Source organism: Malaclemys terrapin, chromosome 2 (assembly GCF_027887155.1).
Source record: "Malaclemys terrapin pileata isolate rMalTer1 chromosome 2, rMalTer1.hap1, whole genome shotgun sequence".
NCBI lineage: Eukaryota > Metazoa > Chordata > Testudines > Emydidae > Malaclemys > Malaclemys terrapin.
Genome location: NC_071506.1, coordinates 222,004,790 through 222,022,788, shown reverse-complemented (window position 1 = coordinate 222,022,788; position 17,999 = coordinate 222,004,790). Strand labels below are relative to the sequence as shown.

At 43.3% G+C, this 17,999-nt stretch overlaps 1 long non-coding RNA gene across 1 annotated transcript; it reads left to right on the top strand.

The window, feature by feature from the left end:
* Positions 1–781: 781 nt before the first annotated feature.
* Positions 782–6,608, top strand: LOC128832563 (uncharacterized). The gene is made up of 2 exons (XR_008444004.1): positions 782–1,223; positions 3,214–6,608. It is a non-coding gene; the product is annotated as an uncharacterized LOC128832563 (long non-coding RNA).
* Positions 6,609–17,999: the final 11,391 nt, after the last annotated feature.

Below are 17,999 nucleotides of genomic sequence, written 5' to 3'. Positions count from 1 at the left end.
CCTTGGTACTGTATACCTTCCTTCTGCCTGCTCTTGAGGTACTGGTGGGCATTTTTGTATTTGCTATTAAGATTTTGGTCCTGCTGATGATGATTTTCACTTTTTTCATTATATTTTTTCCTGACCAACCTGTGCCATTTATTATAACCTTCAATGAAAACATCTCACTCATGATGATTGTTACCTACATTAAGACCTGCTCTACATATAGCTTTTGTATTTGTATAACTATGGTGGTTAGGGGTGATTTTTTTTATGGCTATAATTTTATTGGTATAACCATTCGTGTGGGCGGTTATATGGCATAACAGTGGCCTTATACCAGTATAGTTTGTTTCCCGTCCCATGGAATAAGCTATGCCAGTATAAGCACCCTCTGTACCGGTATAACTAACTGTGTCCACACTCGCAGGGTTGTACTGCTTTAACTGTACAAGTTAAAGTGGTAAAATGTTTGTGTGTAGACAAGCTCTTATTTGCCAAAGCCTTCCTTAGACGCTTAGAAAACACAATGCTTCTGGCTACTCTGTTCATCACTATGTCCCTTCACCTCAGTCTGTACACAAACCATGAAAGGAATAGTATGCTGTGTATCAAATCTCTCTAGCTGCTGGAAGCACACTTGAGATATATGCAGCAATATTTCCCACAGCAAGAGAGAACACAAGCAGTTCAAAGGTTTCTTAAAGTATTTCTGAATGAGAGGGACCTCCAGGTACATATGTTGTATGGTTTGAAAAGCAATAGCCTGTGTCTTCAGCTGATTATCTTACATTGTAGGGATGCATAGCTCCCGAATCGCCAGCCCACGGGCGCGGCAAACTGCTCCCATGGCTACGAGGCAGGAGTGACCTTCAATCCAGCGTTTGTGTTTGGGAAACTTATTTGGCTGATTTGATTGTACCCTCGCAGCTGGTGTTCACGCGCTCAAGAGATGGGTTCGTTATCTTATGTGCATGTATGCTGCCTGGCTTTTCTATGCGCAGGAATGTAACCACTAAGAAGTGTTGTAAACAAAGTAAGGAGAGAAATAAAAACCCCAGGAAAAGTTTTCCTGGGAGGCTTTTTGCAAGAGGCTTGTAAAGCTCTCTGGCTACCAACAAACCTGGCGTTCTGTTTCCTTTCCTGTGTCGTCACCACAGCTGGTGACCCCGACGTGATACCCCTCTACTCACCGGCTGGATACGCCGAGCGCGCCCGCGGCTGTTTGCCGCCCCTTATTCGTGAGTATGGGCGGGAAACTTTCCAGTGCCCAGAAGGAGCACGCAAGAGAGTTACAAGAGATTATACGACAGTGATCATGTGTCGCTGTCCCGGTCGCTCATATTGAGGACCTCCTAAGGGAAATAGATCGCCAGTGCCCCTGGTATCCGGACTGCAGGTCATTACAGCTTTCTGATTGGATACGGATTGGGATCACCTTGTATAGTAAACCCCGTGCCCCAGTTCAGTGCCTGCTGCTCTGGCAGCGTTGTAAGGAGGCACTGGAGGGGATTGGCCCCAACAGCCCCAAGCCGGTCCCCCTTTTGCCCCCAGGTGATGGGCCACCCCCCTCCTGCCCGCAGCTGACCCTCCCTGCGCCGCCGCCCGTGGCGGCGCCCCCCTGCCTACCGGTCGGGCAGGGGGGCGCTGTCGCCGCGGCAGTGCGGCGAGCGCGTGAGGCCGGTCTCTTGACCGACAAGGAATCCAAGTGTGGGTTCGAGGCGTTCCCCGTCTCTAGGCGGGATAATGGAAACGGGGGCTGAGTAGTGGACTGGGAGGCTCTCCCCTACTCGGTTCTGCACGAGCTCCGGGGGATCTTGAAAGGTGTGTCAAACGGTTATCACTTGCTCCCCCAAGATTGGAAAGACATGTGTCGCATGGTGCTGTCTCCCGCGCAATATGTTGTGTGGGACAGCGAGTACCAGCGAGAGGCGCTTGTGGCAGCAGCACAAGGTGGGGGGGCTTATCTTGCTGAGCAGTTATATGGCACAGGGCAGTTTTCGGGCATCCCCGAGCAGGCGGTGGGCACGCCCCAGGTAGCTTTTCCCATCATTGGCCAGTGTGCCCGTCGCGCGTTTCACAGGGTCCCCGCTGCGAGCGAGTCCTCTAAGTCCTTCGACCCTGGCGGAGTTGCTGCAGGCGTGTACTGATGTAGGCACTCAAACCCATCAGATGGCCCTGCTGACAGCTGCCCTGCACAAGGGGCAGAAGCCTCAGGGGAACTGCTTTAACTGCCACCATCCATATTGATGATTAGGCGTACGGCCCTCCCATCCGTTGGCTCACTGACGAGCCCGTATGGGTTGCGCAGTGGCCGCTTTTCCCCAGAATATGTGCAGTGTATATTGTAGCAGAGGTAAAGGAAATGCAAACCTACCAATATAGGTTGTGTTGTCTTGTTCAGATCACTGTGTGTTTGAAAGCAGGAGTTAGAAGTAAAAGGCAATCAAAAGGCTGGGAAAGTTAATTGTGTCCCTTTTAAGTAAAAATCTTTAAGCTGTGGATAGCTTTGGATTTGGAAGCAAGCCAGAAAGCATTTGTATTAATGCAAGTTTCTAACTAATAAGGTAGAAGCCACTGAAATCTGGGCTGCCTATGAACAAATACAAGGAAACATTTTAAGCAATGACTGACTGCCCAAAAGGGGTAGACCTCTGTTTTTTTGTTTTTCAGATCATCAGAGAAAACGGATGCCAGCTGAACAGCATTCAATGTACCATGCATTTACTGGCACAATAGGGATTATTTTTGTGTTTTATGGCAAAAATTGTTGTTAAGAGTTGTATACCAACAGTCTTTGGAAGCAAGGACATGGAAGGTTAACCCACTCCCCATATTGCCCATGGGATCCTTCTGGCTACCTCAGATTTCTAGCCAGAGGGCTGGGGAGGGAGGAAAGCAATTAGACACCTGAGGTTGTACCGAGTGCACTCCTCAAAAGTGGGTGTGCTTGTCCCGGTTTGTTGCTCCAAAGCTCTGTAATAAAGTTATTTTACTGGAAGAGTGAAGGTTTCCTTTGTAGGTTAAAAGAAGCCGAGAAAGGGAGAAGAGGAAAAAGCACAGAATGAGTTAACTGAGAGGAAAATACAGCTTGCAGGCTCATCCAAGGCCACAGCCAAAACTTGGCTGACCCCCAAGACAAGGGGGGGGCTTAAATGTGCCCGAGCAACTATGAGATCTGCAAAACACTGCCAGGCATTAATGAAATGTGTTAGGTTTCTTTTCTCACAGGTAGAGAAGTGCTACCCAAAGATCCTAGCACCCCTGCCATTTATTAAAACCAGGAGACTGAGTCTATGTAAAGTCCATCAACGAAAGACTGCTTTGGCTCCATGCTGGAAAGGCCCTTTCCAAGTCCTGTTAACCACCAACACCGCTGTGAAGTGCCAAGGACTGACTGCCTGGACCCATGCTTTTCACTACAAAAAGACCCCTCCACCTCGGGAGGACTCTTTGACTGATGATAAGCCTATTTCTTCTTCTAGCCCTGCTGTGCCTTCTGGACAGCAGGAAAAAGGAAAAAAAGACAAGGTGAAGTGCTAGTAACCTCTCCCTTGTCCACTGACAGACCTACTGTGCCTCTGAATTTTTCTAAAAGACACAAAACCATTACAGGGTGATGTGCTAGTAACCTCTCCCCTGTATGATGCTAAACCACACTGTTTCAGGAAAAGAGAAGAAGGAACACTTGCTTCCTTGAAACCACAAAGTCCAGGAATTCCTGACTACAAGAGACATTAAGAACTGACCCTGGTGAAGAAACAAAAAAATTATACACTAGCAGGAAGAAACTTGTGGAACCCATTCTTGAGAATGTGGTATTGATTGGATTTTGGGGTTTATTCTACAGGCTGCGCCCTGTGTTTTGAATAAGTCCTTCAGTATGTATTGCCTTCCCTAATTGGATTTTAAATGATAAGTACCAAAGGCACCTTGTTGCCGTTGCCCCTGCCATTTCCTCTATTACACTATTACCCCTGTAATACATCCAAATACAGACAATGACCCAGAAGTTGCTAACAGAGATGGTATTGAATATCACTAAGGCTGGGAAGGCATTGCAGTGGGATCTAGCATGTTCAGAAATTCAGGATTTCCTGAATGACTAGCTAATGGCCATTCGAAATGATCTAGAGCATCAGGCTTGGCCCACTGCCCTTACAGACACATCAGGAGTACCATCTGATCTGTGGCCATGGAGACATACTTAGAGACTTTCTGGGTAAAAGTGCAAACGTTCTCAGTGCTCCTTCCAAGCATATGGACCGGTTGAGGGGGTGTGGCCTCCCACATACCGAATCCTGCCGGGTCCATGGGGAGGATGCATGTGGGATTGGGTAATTCACCGAGACATCTGGGAAATTAGACTACCTGGTATGCCCAGTTAATTTTAGTCAGTGCTCCTGGGATTACACCTGACAGGACACTTACTTTTTCAAGTTAATGACAGCTGTGTGTATGTTAATGACACCACATTACAAGACATTTGGGTCCACCTGGCACAAGTATTAAATCAATCTGATTTCTGCCTGGCCGTTGCCCCGGACATGCAAGGTCTGTTAAGTACCTGCCTTGTTCCTGTCTGCAAACCACCCAGCAACATCTGGGGTGTGAGACAGTAAAAGAAATGTGTTGTTTTAAGCTTACTGATAATAGTAATTGTATGTAATAGCAAATTGATATGCTGAAATGTTATGCTTAAGCTATCCGCTAGGATGTTTTTCCTCCTTGGTGGGATTATATCTAGTCATAGCCACCCTTAGAGTGGATAAAAACCCTTTTATAGTATGGGGTCCTAGTTTTGATTTTTGGCGTTTTACTTTGCTGCTTTGTTTAATGTTTACCCAATCTAGTGACATTGTGCATGCTACCCTGCGAAGGTGCTTTGTTTAAGCACCGCATCTATATAATAAAACGGGGGATGTAGGGATGCATAGCTCCCGAATCGCCAGCCCACGGGCGCGGCAAACTGCTCCCATGGCTACGAGGCAGGAGTGACCTTCAATCCAGCGTTTGTGTTTGGGAAACTTATTTGGCTGATTTGATTGTACCCTCGCAGCTGGTGTTCACGCGCTCAAGAGATGGGTTCGTTATCTTATGTGCATGTACACTGCCTGGCTTTTCTATGCGCAGGAATGTAACCACTAAGAAGAGTTGTAAACAAAGTAAGGAGAGAAATAAAAACCCCAGGAAAAGTTTTCCTGGGAGGCTTTTTGCAAGAGGCTTGTAAAGCTCTCTGGCTACCAACAAACCTGGCGTTCTGTTTCCTTTCCTGTGTCGTCACCACATTACATTCAAAACAAAAAAGCAGACATGACATTGATCACAGAAGGGATTATGGCAGGGCAAGTTCCAAAAATAAAGCTCAGCTTTTTGGAGTCCTAAAGGACCACCTTCACAGCCATGACTTTTATGCCCACACATCCTACTATTGCTATTTCATATACATTTGTACATAATTTAAGGCACTACGTATGCAGACTTCCCTTTTTACAAGGAACAACATCTGCCAATTATACCCGCTGTTACAGATGAAGGAAACTGAGATGAAGAGTCCATTTTCACACAGAGTCATGGACAGAATGAGGACTAGAATAAATAAATCCCCATTTCCATTTCTGTGTTCTAAACACTTAGCTATGCTCCCTCTACAAAAATCCACAGAATGTTAGAAAACAACCTGCAGGTGCTGTTTAAGGTGTTTGAATTTGTTCAAGAACGTTTAAATAAAATCCATCCTCGGTTTCTTCATAAATGCACCAGCATAATTTACATAGATAGACCTCAGGTAAGAGACTTTCTAAAATTCAGAATATTGACAGTAAAATATAAATCAGACAGGTTAAAGGATAGAGTTCAGACAAATTTCTTTTCTTCATTTAATCAGAGCATGCCAGACTTATGCGGCAGTACTTATTGGGACAGCCAATGCAACACAGCACAAGTCAAGATTACTGACAGCAGCAGCTGCCACTGCAGCTTCAAAGTCAGGGGACAGTTTTAAATACATTTCTATTAATTGAATATAATAACTTCACTTAGGAGGATTTTATTTACACTTAATCTTAGAGTATCCTCATTACTCGCTCATGGATCCTGCGTGCCTGTGATCCTGGAATGGAAGGCAAGTGAAAGAGGAAGAAAATAGGAAAGTAGGAGAGAAGATAAGAGATTTAAGGGACGCAAATAGTGAGCTAGAGGCAAGACAGGAAGAGTTTTTATGGCTTGAATACAAGATTTCTCACAGCATGATGCTGAGTATGGAAGGAGAGTGTTTAGATATTCAGCGCTAACTCTTCTTCCTCCTCAAAGATAATGCAACATCATAAGTAGGCAGTAGGACTGTGCATACCCATGTTAGGAAGTTCAGGGTTCCCACAGCAACCATAAGTCAGCCCCCTTTGTGAAAATGTAGTATTCTATATGCTGCGTGTATGACTCACTATATCTGTGCAATGTGGCTGTTACAGTTGCTGTGGGAAATAAAGCTTTTAATTTCCTGACATTAGTGTATATTAATTCTGATTTGTAACACTGCATTAACATTTTTTCCATTATTTTTTCTCTTATTTTAAGAGGCAAGTTGAAAAGAAAAAAAGAAAGAAAATTCTGTTTCATTATGTTTATTTTGGTGTGAAATGTGTTCATTTGAATGTTGCCTCCCATTATATGGGGTAAAATATATAAAAATAATTATTTAAATTGCAATGTCAAGCATACCAAATTAGGAAATGCCAGATTTAGGGTTGCCCGCACAACCTTAATCCTGTCCTTTTGTGTGTCTATCCTGTGCAATGAATGAGGCCAGGGTTATGTGGAAAAAAAGTATATGATCATGTCATTAAAGACTTTATCATAATACATATGCACAATGGGCATCAATTTAGGCATGGTCAGCTATAAGTCTGGCATTTCCTAACTTTTAAGTGCTTGACTCTGCAACCTAGATAACATTCTTTTAACTTAGGTTTTTTAAATAGAATTTCCTAGTTTTCTTAAAAAAAAAAAAAAAAAAAAATTCTATTATGTGAAACTCAAACAACTTTCTCCTCATGTACCATCAGTGGGATTTGGACTTCATCATTGCAGGACAGATTGCTTCAACTTGAGCTACAGGACTAACTCCATAGGCCAGTAGAAAGAGAAGGCTGTTATCTCAGAGGGGGATAGACTGCTGGGCTCAGGAAGTTGTGTGTGTTGGGGGAAGAATTCTCAGCTCTCTTGCGTGCTTACTTTCTCTTATTCTCCTCAAGAAATTGGGAGAGCTCCTGCCCATGCAGTGTCCCAGAAGGAGACACAAGCTATATACTGATTGAATTCTAGGGGGAAGCCCAGCTCCACTCTGTTTCCTCCACTGCGGCAACTCCAGCAGCTCCTAAGTGTTCCTAGGACAAGGTGTGCTGCTGCTTCTTTGGTGGCAGAGTGAGATCATGCTACAGTGCGGGGTTTTCTTAGTTATTATTTTGGCAGACTGAGAAACATATGAGATGTGTCTTGTTCTGTGCTTGATTTTTGTAAAGCCGTCTAACTACAAACCTATGCTTAGGATGTATTCAGCTCAGAGGGCAAAAAAAAATCAGTTAAACATCACTTTTATAATCCAGTCACCCTCTGAAATGAATTTATCTAGGGGTAACCCTCAGGAAAAGTTCCTTCCCACTGTGAGAACAGAGACATGAAGTCTCGTGGTGAAAGAAGTTCCATGTTGTTGTTTGTTAAAATGTAGATTCATGTATTCCTGCTCCCCTCCATTGCCAAAGAATGGCCACTTGACTGGTGATTGCCAATTAGGGTAACCAAATGCCCCGATTTTATAGGGACAGTCCCAATATTTGGGGCTTTTTTTTATATGGGCTCCTATTACCCCCCATCCCCATCCCGATTTTTCACACTTGCTATCTGGTCACCCTATTGCCAATCAATGTTGATGACACCTCACTAGAGGCGCTAGCTTGTCCTTTGTCTTTGAGTAACAGGTTTGCCCCAACCCCACACTTGTCTGGTAAACACATTTCAGTCATAATTTCAGCTTATACTCATAACTTTACATATAATGTTGCTACATACATTTTACCATGATAATATTGACCAGCAAGTTATTGGTTTTCAAATGATACCTCACAAGGCATATTTTATACAAAGATTATTACAATAATGTGTAGAATGTGAATATAGTGGTGCATTCAGTCACACAGTACTAGCTTCTTAATTAAAGTATAGTCAAGTACAAAGTACAAGGACTCTTGCACTACCACGTAAAGTAACTAAAGGCCTTTTTGGCTTTACAGACAAAAAAAATCCTTATTGATAAGAAAACCTGACTTTTAAATTGTGGGAACATTTGTAATTACTATAAGAGTCTTGGCCAAACCTTAATTTTTAATGGGCTGAGAGATGAGGCTCACACTTCTGTTAGGATATATTCTATGAATTAATGAGGTTAAATATTTCAGTAGCATCAGAGCAAGAGTCCTTGAGGTGAAATCCTTCCCAGTGCAGAAAGGCTGAAGTGGGTAGGTTTAAATGGCATAGAAGGCCTTGTGCTAGGACCTGTATGCTGGATGATTTTTTTTTTTTTTTTGATCGGACATGCCAATAACATCAAACAAGTCTCTCTTAGTTATTGTGGATGTTGGTGTTGAGAGACAATTTTCCAGAAAGTAGAAGCTTTTGTCTACATGCAAACATATGCAAAAAATTGCTTGTCTAACTTTGTATATACCGTTAGGGTAATTGCATGTGCAGAGAGCATGTAAATGTAGAAGTACTCACTAGTACACACTTTCATGTTTATTATGTATTCATTTATAGTATTTGTGATGGGTTGGACCTCCCTTCTGGGATGCCACCTGATGTCCTGGGATTTCACTGAGCCTCTCCTGCTCAACCATCCTGGATTCCCTCTCCCTGCTTTGCTGAATTAGGCTCTCCGGCCTCTTCAAGCACATACACACAGGTAGGGCCACATCCCACTGCAGAGACAGACTGAAGTCAGCTCTGTGTGAGAGGACTCCCCCAGGTCTCATGTGCACACCCCTTTTGGGCGATAAACCCAAAATAATACTGTCTTGTGCTGTATAGAAAAATCTGTACAATGCAAGTTCATAGGAATCCGCCCTCTTCCTCAGTGTGAAGAGAGATGTGCACAACTTCTTGCCCCTCCCCCCAGTTAGAAATTACATAAACTGGATTATATAACAAGAAATAAGTTTATTAATTACAAAAGTTGGATTTTAAGTGGTTAAAATATATAGATACATGGTCAATATTCCTAACTTCAGATACAGAAATGATATCATATTCATATCATAAGCATATTTTCATAACGAATATGGAGTGAAATGTCACAGTATTTATGAGAGAAAATGTAGTCATGCAAATTCTGCATTCATTTGAAGTATCTAAGTGTGTAATTGCTTGCATTTTTGCACTTCATCCAGGGTCTCTGCCCACTGAAAATGGTCCTTTGTTGTTCTTCTGTCTCTGTCAGGGCTCTTCTACAGACTGGCAAAGTGTCCTGATGAATCAAGCAGATGGACATCATACCAAAAGGACTAAAGGTAAAAAATCCATTACAATCTACATATCACACAGACTATGCTGAGAGACTGTGTCACACACTCTCAAAGAAACTGCGAAACCACCTGATCAGCATCCTATACAGCAAACAGGGAAAGATTAAGAATGAGCTCTCAGAACTGGATACTCTCATAAGAAACCAACCTTCCACACAAACTTCCTCATGGATAGACTTTACAAAAACTAGACAAGCCATTTACAAGACAAACATTGCCTCTCTACAAAGGAAAAAGGACACTAAACTATCTAAACTGCTACATGCCACAAGCAGCCACAACAGTAGTTCCCTTAACCCACCCAGCAATATTGTTAATCTTTCCAGCTATACTCTTAGCCCAGCAGAAGAGTCTGTCCTATCTCGGGGCCTCTCCTTTTGTCCCTCCAGACCCATGAATATGATACAGTTCTGCAGTGACCTAGAATCCTACTTTCGACGTCTCCGACTCAAAGAATATTTCCAACATACCTCTGAACAGCATACTAACCCACAGAATCCTCCCTACCAGCACTACAAAAAAAAGGATTCTGCATGGACTCCTCCGGACGGTCGAAACAACAGACTGGATTTCTACATAGATTGCTTCCGTCGACGTGCAAAGGCTGAAATTGTGGAAAAGCAACATCACTTGCCACATAACCTCAGCCATGCTGAACACAACGCCATCTACAGCCTCAGAAACAACCCTGACATCATAATCAAAAAGGCTGACAAAGGAGGTGCTGTCGTCATCATGAATAAATTGGAATATGACCAGGAGGCTGCTAGACAGCTCTCTAACACCACATTCTACAGGCCATTATCCTCTGATCCCACTGAGGATTACCTAAAGAAACTACACCATCTGCTAAAAAAACTCCCTGACAAAGCACAGGAACAAATCCGTACAGACACATGCCTAGAACCCCGACCAGGGGTATTCTATTTGCTACCCAAGATCCATAAACCTGGATATCCTGGACGCCCCATCATCTCAGGCATTGGCACCCTAACATCAGGCTTGTCTGGTTATGTAGACTCTGTCCTAAGACCCTACGCTACCAGCACTCCCAGCTATCTTCGAGACACCACTGACTTCCTGAGGAAACTACAATCCATCGGTGATCTTCCAGAAAACACCATCCTGGCCACTATGGACGTAGAAGCCCTCTACACCAATATTCCACACAAAGATGGACTACAAGCTATCAGGAACAGTATCCCTGATAATGTCACAGCTAACCTGGTGGCTGAACTTTGTGATTTTGTCCTCACCCACAACTATTTCACATTTGGGGACAATATATACCTTCAAGTCAGCGGCACTGCTATGGGTACCCGCATGGCCCCACAATATGCCAACATTTTTATGGCTGACTTAGAACAACGCTTCCTTAGCTCTCGTTCCCTAACGCCCCTACTCTACTTGCGCTACATTGATGACATCTTCATCATCTGGACCCATGGAAAAGAAGCCCTTGAGGAATTTCACCATGATTTCAATAATTTCCATCCCACCATCAACCTCAGCCTAGATCAATCCACACAAGCGGTCCATTTCCTGGACACTACTGTGCTAATAAGCGATGGTCACATCAATACCACCCTATACCGGAAACCTACTGACCGCTACACTTACCTACATGCCTCCAGCTTCCATCCAGGACACACCACACGATCCATTGTCTACAGCCAAGCTCTAAGATATAACCGCATTTGCTCCAATCCCTCGGATAGAGACAAGCACCTACAAGATCTCTATCAAGCATTCTTAAAACTACAATACCCACCTGCTGAAGTGAAAAAACAGATTGACAGAGCCAGACGAGTACCCAGAAGTCACCTCCTACAAGACAGGCCCAACAAAGAAAATAACAGAACACCACTAGCTGTCACCTTCAGCCCCCAACTAAAACCTCTCCAGCGCATCATCAGAGATCTACAACCTATCCTGAAAGATGATCCTTTACTCTCACAGATCTTGGGAGACAGACCTGTCCTCGCTTACAGACAACCCCCCAACCTAAAGCAAATACTCACCAGCAACCACACATCACTGAACAAAACCACTAACCCAGGAACCTATCCTTGTAACAAACCCCGATGCCAACTCTGTCCACATATCTATTCAAGTGACATCATCATAGGACCTAATCACATCAGCCATACCATCAGGGGCTCGTTCACCTGCACATCTACCAATGTGATCTATGCCATCATGTGCCAGCAATGCCCCTCTGCCATGTACATTGGCCAAACCGGACAGTCTCTACGCAAAAGAATTAATGGACACAAATCTGACATCAGGAATCAAAATACTCAAAAACCAGTGGGAGAACACTTTAACCTGTCTGGTCATTCAGTGACAGACCTGCGGGTGGCTATATTACAACAGAAAAACTTCAAAAACAGACTCCAAAGAGAGACTACAGAGCTAGAATTGATATGCAAACTAGACACAATCAACTCCGGTTTGAATAAGGACTGGGAATGGCTGAGCCATTACAAACGTTGACTATCTCCCCTTGTAAGTACTCTCACACTTCTTATCACACTGTCTGTACTCGGCTAGCTTGATTATCACTTCAAAAGGTTTTTTTTGTTTGTTTGTTTGTTTTTTTTCTCTTAATTAATTGGCCTCTCAGAGTTGGTAAGACAACTCCCACCTGTTTATGCTCTCTGTATGTGTGTATATATATCTCCTCATTATATGTTCCATTCTATATGCATCCGAAGAAGTGGGCTGTAGTCCACGAAAGCTTATGCTCTAATAAATTTGTTAGTCTCTAAGGTGCCACAAGTACTCCTGTTCTTCTTTTTGCGGATACAGACTAACACGGCTGTTACTCTGAAACTGATGAATCAAGTGCTCTGAGTCTTGAGAATGATTTTTGATGTCTCTCTTGAAAACATAGCTGTAGCCTAGTCAGTAATGAGTTGATTAAGTTCCTTTGGAGGTGAAACTTTTTTATTGTCTATTTCTTTTCCTTGCTATAGCACAATAAAATAGAATGACAGAACAATACACCTCTACCCCGATATAACGCTGTCCTCGGGAGCCAAAAAATCTTACCACGTTATAGGTGAAACCGCATTATATTGAACTTGCTTTGATCTGCCGGAGCGCGCAGCCCCGCCCCCCCCAGATGCTGCTTTACCGTGTTATATCCGAATTCATGTTATATCAAGTCACGTTATATCGGGGTAGAGGTGTATAGTTAAATATAAAATGGAATAGATTGTTTAGTATAAGTAGTTAACACATATGTCAAGGGACCATTCAAGGTGAAGTGGCCCGTTAACGCCCTTCCAGTCATAGGGAGGAAAGGAAGGTTGGCGGGGGGAGGAGAAGCAGCTGTGGGGAGGGTTTTAGTTGGTTATAGGTTGTTGTAATAAAGCCTAAATCCAGTGTCTCTATTCAGTCCATGATTTTTAGTGTCTAGCAAAGTTAAGGTCCCAGGCTCATCTTTTGAAAGTGGTCAGGTTTCCTTTGAGGGTGAGGACTGATGGGTCACATACAGAGTGATCACTTTGCGAAAAGTGTTTGCCACCGGCGATATGGTGTTTTAGTCTCTTATCCTTTTCCTACGTGAGTTCATTCAAGAACGTATTGATTGTCTGGTTTCATCCACATAATTGCTATTGGGGCATTTAGTGTACTGGATGATGTATACCACATGTTGTGATAAGCATGTATAGGACCCCTGGATCTTGAAAGGTGTGTTGTGGGTTGTGTTGATCATTGTAGCGGTGAAGTGATGTCTGCAGGTTTTGCATCCGTTCTGACAGTGTCTGGTGCTGCTTTGAGTTGGTATGGCCTCGTTGGTGGGAAGCTTGCTTCTGATGATGAGTTTGGGGAGGCTGGGGAGTTGTTTGAAGGCCAGAAGAGAGGGTTCAGGAAAAATTTCTTTCAGGATGGGATCCCCATTGAGCATGGGTTGTAGTTGTTTGATGATACCCATATGAGTTCCATTGTGGAATGGTAGGTGACCATTAGGGATGTGTGGTCAGAGAGGGTTTTATTTCTGTATTGAACCATGTTCTCTTGGGGTATTTGGATGGCTACTTAATGGGCCATTTCACCTTGAATTGTGTTAACTCCTTATGCTAAACAATCTGTTCCAACTTGTATTTAGCTGTGACACTCTTAGGCCAGGTCTACACTACAGACCTATATCGGTATAACTACGTTGCTCAGGGGTGTGAAAAATCCACATCCCTGAGTGACGGAGTTATACTGACCTAACCCCTGGTGTAGATAGTGCTATGTCAATGAGAGAGCTTCTCCCGTTAACATAGCTACCTCCTCTCGTGGAGGTGGGTTAACTACACCAACGTCTTCACTAAAGTGCTAGAGCAGGGCAGATGCACCGGGGCAGCTGTTCTGTTGTAGTGCTGTATGTGAAGACAAGCCCTGAGTAAATTTCTCAGACATGAAGAAGAGCTCTGTATAATCTTGAAATCTTGTCTTTCACACCAATGGTAGTTGGCCCAATAAAAGATATTAGCTCACCTACCTTGTCTCTCTAATATTCTGGGACTGACATGGCTACAACAATACTACAGGAATAATATACATAATCTCGTGATTCTCACTTTAGTAGCATACAAAAATTGTCTTCTTTAGGTATTATAAAAATCAGTCATGAAAGAAAGCTTAAACATTCAGAATTACTTTCTTATGGCCAATTTGAGTTCTTTCATTTGAATTTGAGCATATACTTCTCTTTTCATCACCCCAAGTTTTTGTTTCTTCCTGTAGATCAGTCAGGATATGAATTTCTCCATGTAGTTCCATTGCTCCCATTTCATCTTATCCTTGCTTCTAGCATTTGTATATAGACTCATAATGAACTCGCTCCTGTCTCCCCTTATTTTTGTTGTATGTATCATACTCTCTCCTCCCCCTCCCACCCTAGCATTGACAGAATAACTATGGTTCTGCCTATTCCCCACCCCTCCATCCCACTGCTGGGGCATTGTGCACCTCTGAGGAGCATCTCAGTAGCAGCCCTAGACTCCAGTTCTGCTTAGCCCTTACATGGGCCACAGGAGGGTGGTGGGGACTCCTGACTCCTTTGCCTCCCTCTCTGCACAGCGTGCAAGGACCAGGCAGGATCTAGCCCCAAATGACTTACCTAAGGTCATAAGCAAGTTGGTAGCAAGTCCAGAAATAGAAACTGGGGTCAAATTCTTGTGTCATTACATTGGTGTAAAACCAGAGTAATTCCTGTGGCTGATCAAAATGAGAATTTGACCACAGGAATTGTAACTCCTAATACCCAGCTCCTGGAAGCGTATTCTACATTTTTTGTCGATGCCATTCTACTTTTGTCATCTTTAATTTACCTTCATTCCCTTCTATAGCACTCCCTTCTTATTTAAACCACACGGATTGCTAGTGGGCCACATTAGGGAAAAACAGGTTTACATAGATTTTTGACCAAAAAAATTAAGCAGTTCTGTTGTTTTCTCCTAGGTACTGTAGCATCCCAATCCTCCTTTGTCTTCCCCACTGGCAAATACCTCATCGGCCAGTCCCCATAACTCTTCTTCACACACATTTGGCCCCTTCAAGTCAAAAAACATTCACAAGCTCCTTATCTTAAAAGTTCAAATCATAGCCATAGTCTTACACCCCTACCGGTGCCCCAAGTGTAACATACTTGAACAAGCAGTGTTTTATTGAAAAATAAATACTCAGCAAATAACCACAAATCCATCCTCTCTCCAGTCATGTAGACAACTCTCAAAATATCAAAAGAATAATTATTGAAAAGACCACCAGTAGCCTCATTTAACCCTGGGAAGTGCTTCCTCTCAGTCCTCTAACGGCATCTGTGGTGTTCTCTCTTTTGGAGTTTCAGATTACTGTATTCCTCAAAATAGAATTATAGAAGGAATTTGTAACCAGAGTACCTTCCAGACTAGTAAAACTGGTCTTGAATTAAAAGGGCACTTTAGATTTATTTTTAAACAATAAATGCTGAAATCCTCAACATGATATGGAACGCAGGGGTGCAATTGTTTCCAGGACGATCAAATTCTTCTTGCCATTGCTCACACTATCAAAAACATTATTTAACATTTATAACTTATAGAGTACCAATGACAGGTTGATGCTATACAGATGGGTGACCAGAATCATATACATTCTTCATCCCTATGTTCAAGAAAGATGAATTCAGACCGGAAAAGATGCAGGGGGAATGGAGGGCCCATCTTATGAGAGGAGGCTAAAAGAGATTGGCTTGATTAGCCTAGCAAAACGAAGGCTGAGATGACATATAATTACTGTAGATAAATATATCAGGGGGTAATCGCCAGGGACCGAGAATAGCTATTTAAACTAAAGGACAATGTTGGCCCAAGAATGAATGGATATAAAATGGCCATGAATAAATGTATGCAGGAAGTTAGAAAAAAGTTTCTAAGCATGAGAGGAGTGAGGTGCTAGAACAGCTTCCCAATAGCAGTAGTGCTGGAACAGCTGGAACAGCTTCCCAATAGCAGTAGTGGGAGCAAACAACTTACCCAGTGATAAATTTATGAACAAGCTTATGTGCCTGGATCACCTGTTACAGCAGGAGAATAGACACTGTATATGTCTACACAGCAAAGAAAAACCCACAGCTGGCCCATGCCAGCTGACTCGGGCTCGTGGGGCTCAGGCTATGGGGCTGTTTCATTGCTGTGGAGACTTCTGGACTCATGCTGCAGCCTGAGCTCTAGGACCCTCCCACCCTGCAGGGTTCTAGAGCCCAAGCTCCAGCTCAAGCCTGGAAGTCTACATCGCAATGAAACAGCCCCGCAGCCTGGGCCCCAGGAGCCTGAGTCAGTGGGCATGGGCCAGCTGTGGGTTTTTCTTTGCTCTGTAGACATACCCTCTATGGCCCAGGAGGGCCCTTCCAGTTCTGTGTTCCTATGAAAACAAGGGGCCAGACTTTTTAGGGCAGTGCAGCAGCCTTATGTCACAATAGTGACAGAATAATTGGCCCTAGTGACAAAATAACTGGCCCAGGGAGGAACACTTTAGTTTAAGGGTGATCCTCTCATGGCATAGAGCTAATGTAGGAACACTTACCCCTTTCCCTTACTTTGCTGCTGGTATATCAAGGAAATGGTTATGTGGTGGGAGGAGATGAGGGCCCTGCACCATGTCGATCCTTGGCTTTTGTTCTAGTCCTTGGGACTGTTGCAGCTGGTATAAATTAGAGAGGTGCTCTCACTTGTTTAAGGGGACTGGCTCTACACAGAGGCAGCACTAGAAATGGGGGAGTACAAATCAGGACTTCAGGTCTCGTGCATAGACAGTCCTCACCTGCACCCTTTACTACCCTCATACCCTAGGATCTGGCCTACGGTCCCTGCCCTGATGAGTTTGTAACAATCTGAAGGGAAAATGTATAAAGGCTGAAAAGGTTATGATGAGATGTAAGGCAGTGTTTGAAAGGTGAAGTTTAGCATTCATCAAGTGATTCTGCAACTTGTGTTTGGACTAGTGGAGATTTTATACTGTCTGGTTGGTTAGCACTTCTCCGAGAGGACAACTTGGATTTTTATGGAGAAGTGTGTTTTAAGGAAGGACTTATTTAGGCAGCATTGACTTTCATGGGAATTTGCCTGAATAAGGACAAGATAAAAACAGAGTTAGGAACTCAGGATTTGGTCCATTATGGTGAATACTAATACAGCGAATGTATCCAGAGAGAGAAAGATATCTAAGCAGTGCATTCACATCTAGCAGCAGTACTCTTGACACAACAAAAGAGAAAAGAACAAAAGACAGCCTTGGCATAACTCTCAACAACAAAAAAGGGGGGGGGGGGGAACCACCAAAATGAACTAGTTTTTCTAAACACAGTAAGCAGCAGGAAATTATGGCTAGCATGGATATAAACAAGGAACAGATTTAATAGTACAAAATATTCTAACCATGAAATCTCACTCCAAACTTATCACATGCTTTGTCAGCAATGAAAAATAAGAGAGGAGTCGTGCCTGGTTGCTGTTATGGGCAAATTTATGATTTTAAAGATACATTAGTGCAATGGGAACTAATGTCTCCAATACATTATAAAGACTGTTTGGGTAAGATCTCTCATCTTTCTTTTTTTAGCAATTGTAGAGGAAAAAATGTAAAATTTGCATTCACTGGAGAGCAGTTCCTGGCAGCTGAATGCAATGGCTGAGCCCTGGGATGTGCTTTGATGTATTTATTCTTTTTACGCATGGGTTTTTATTTGTGTTGTGTTTCCCAGTCATGAGTCAGAACACGGCTTAAATGGGTGGAGAGACGGATGATTGACACAACTGAGATTTTTTAAAAAGTCACTGCATTGACCTTCTGGAGCCTTGCTTTGAATACGAGATTGGAGGAGACAACTAAAAGCCAGGACAAGCTGCATTCAGCCCTTGCCTTAATTTAACGTTAAAAGTGTTTGGGTTTCCATAGTTAGAG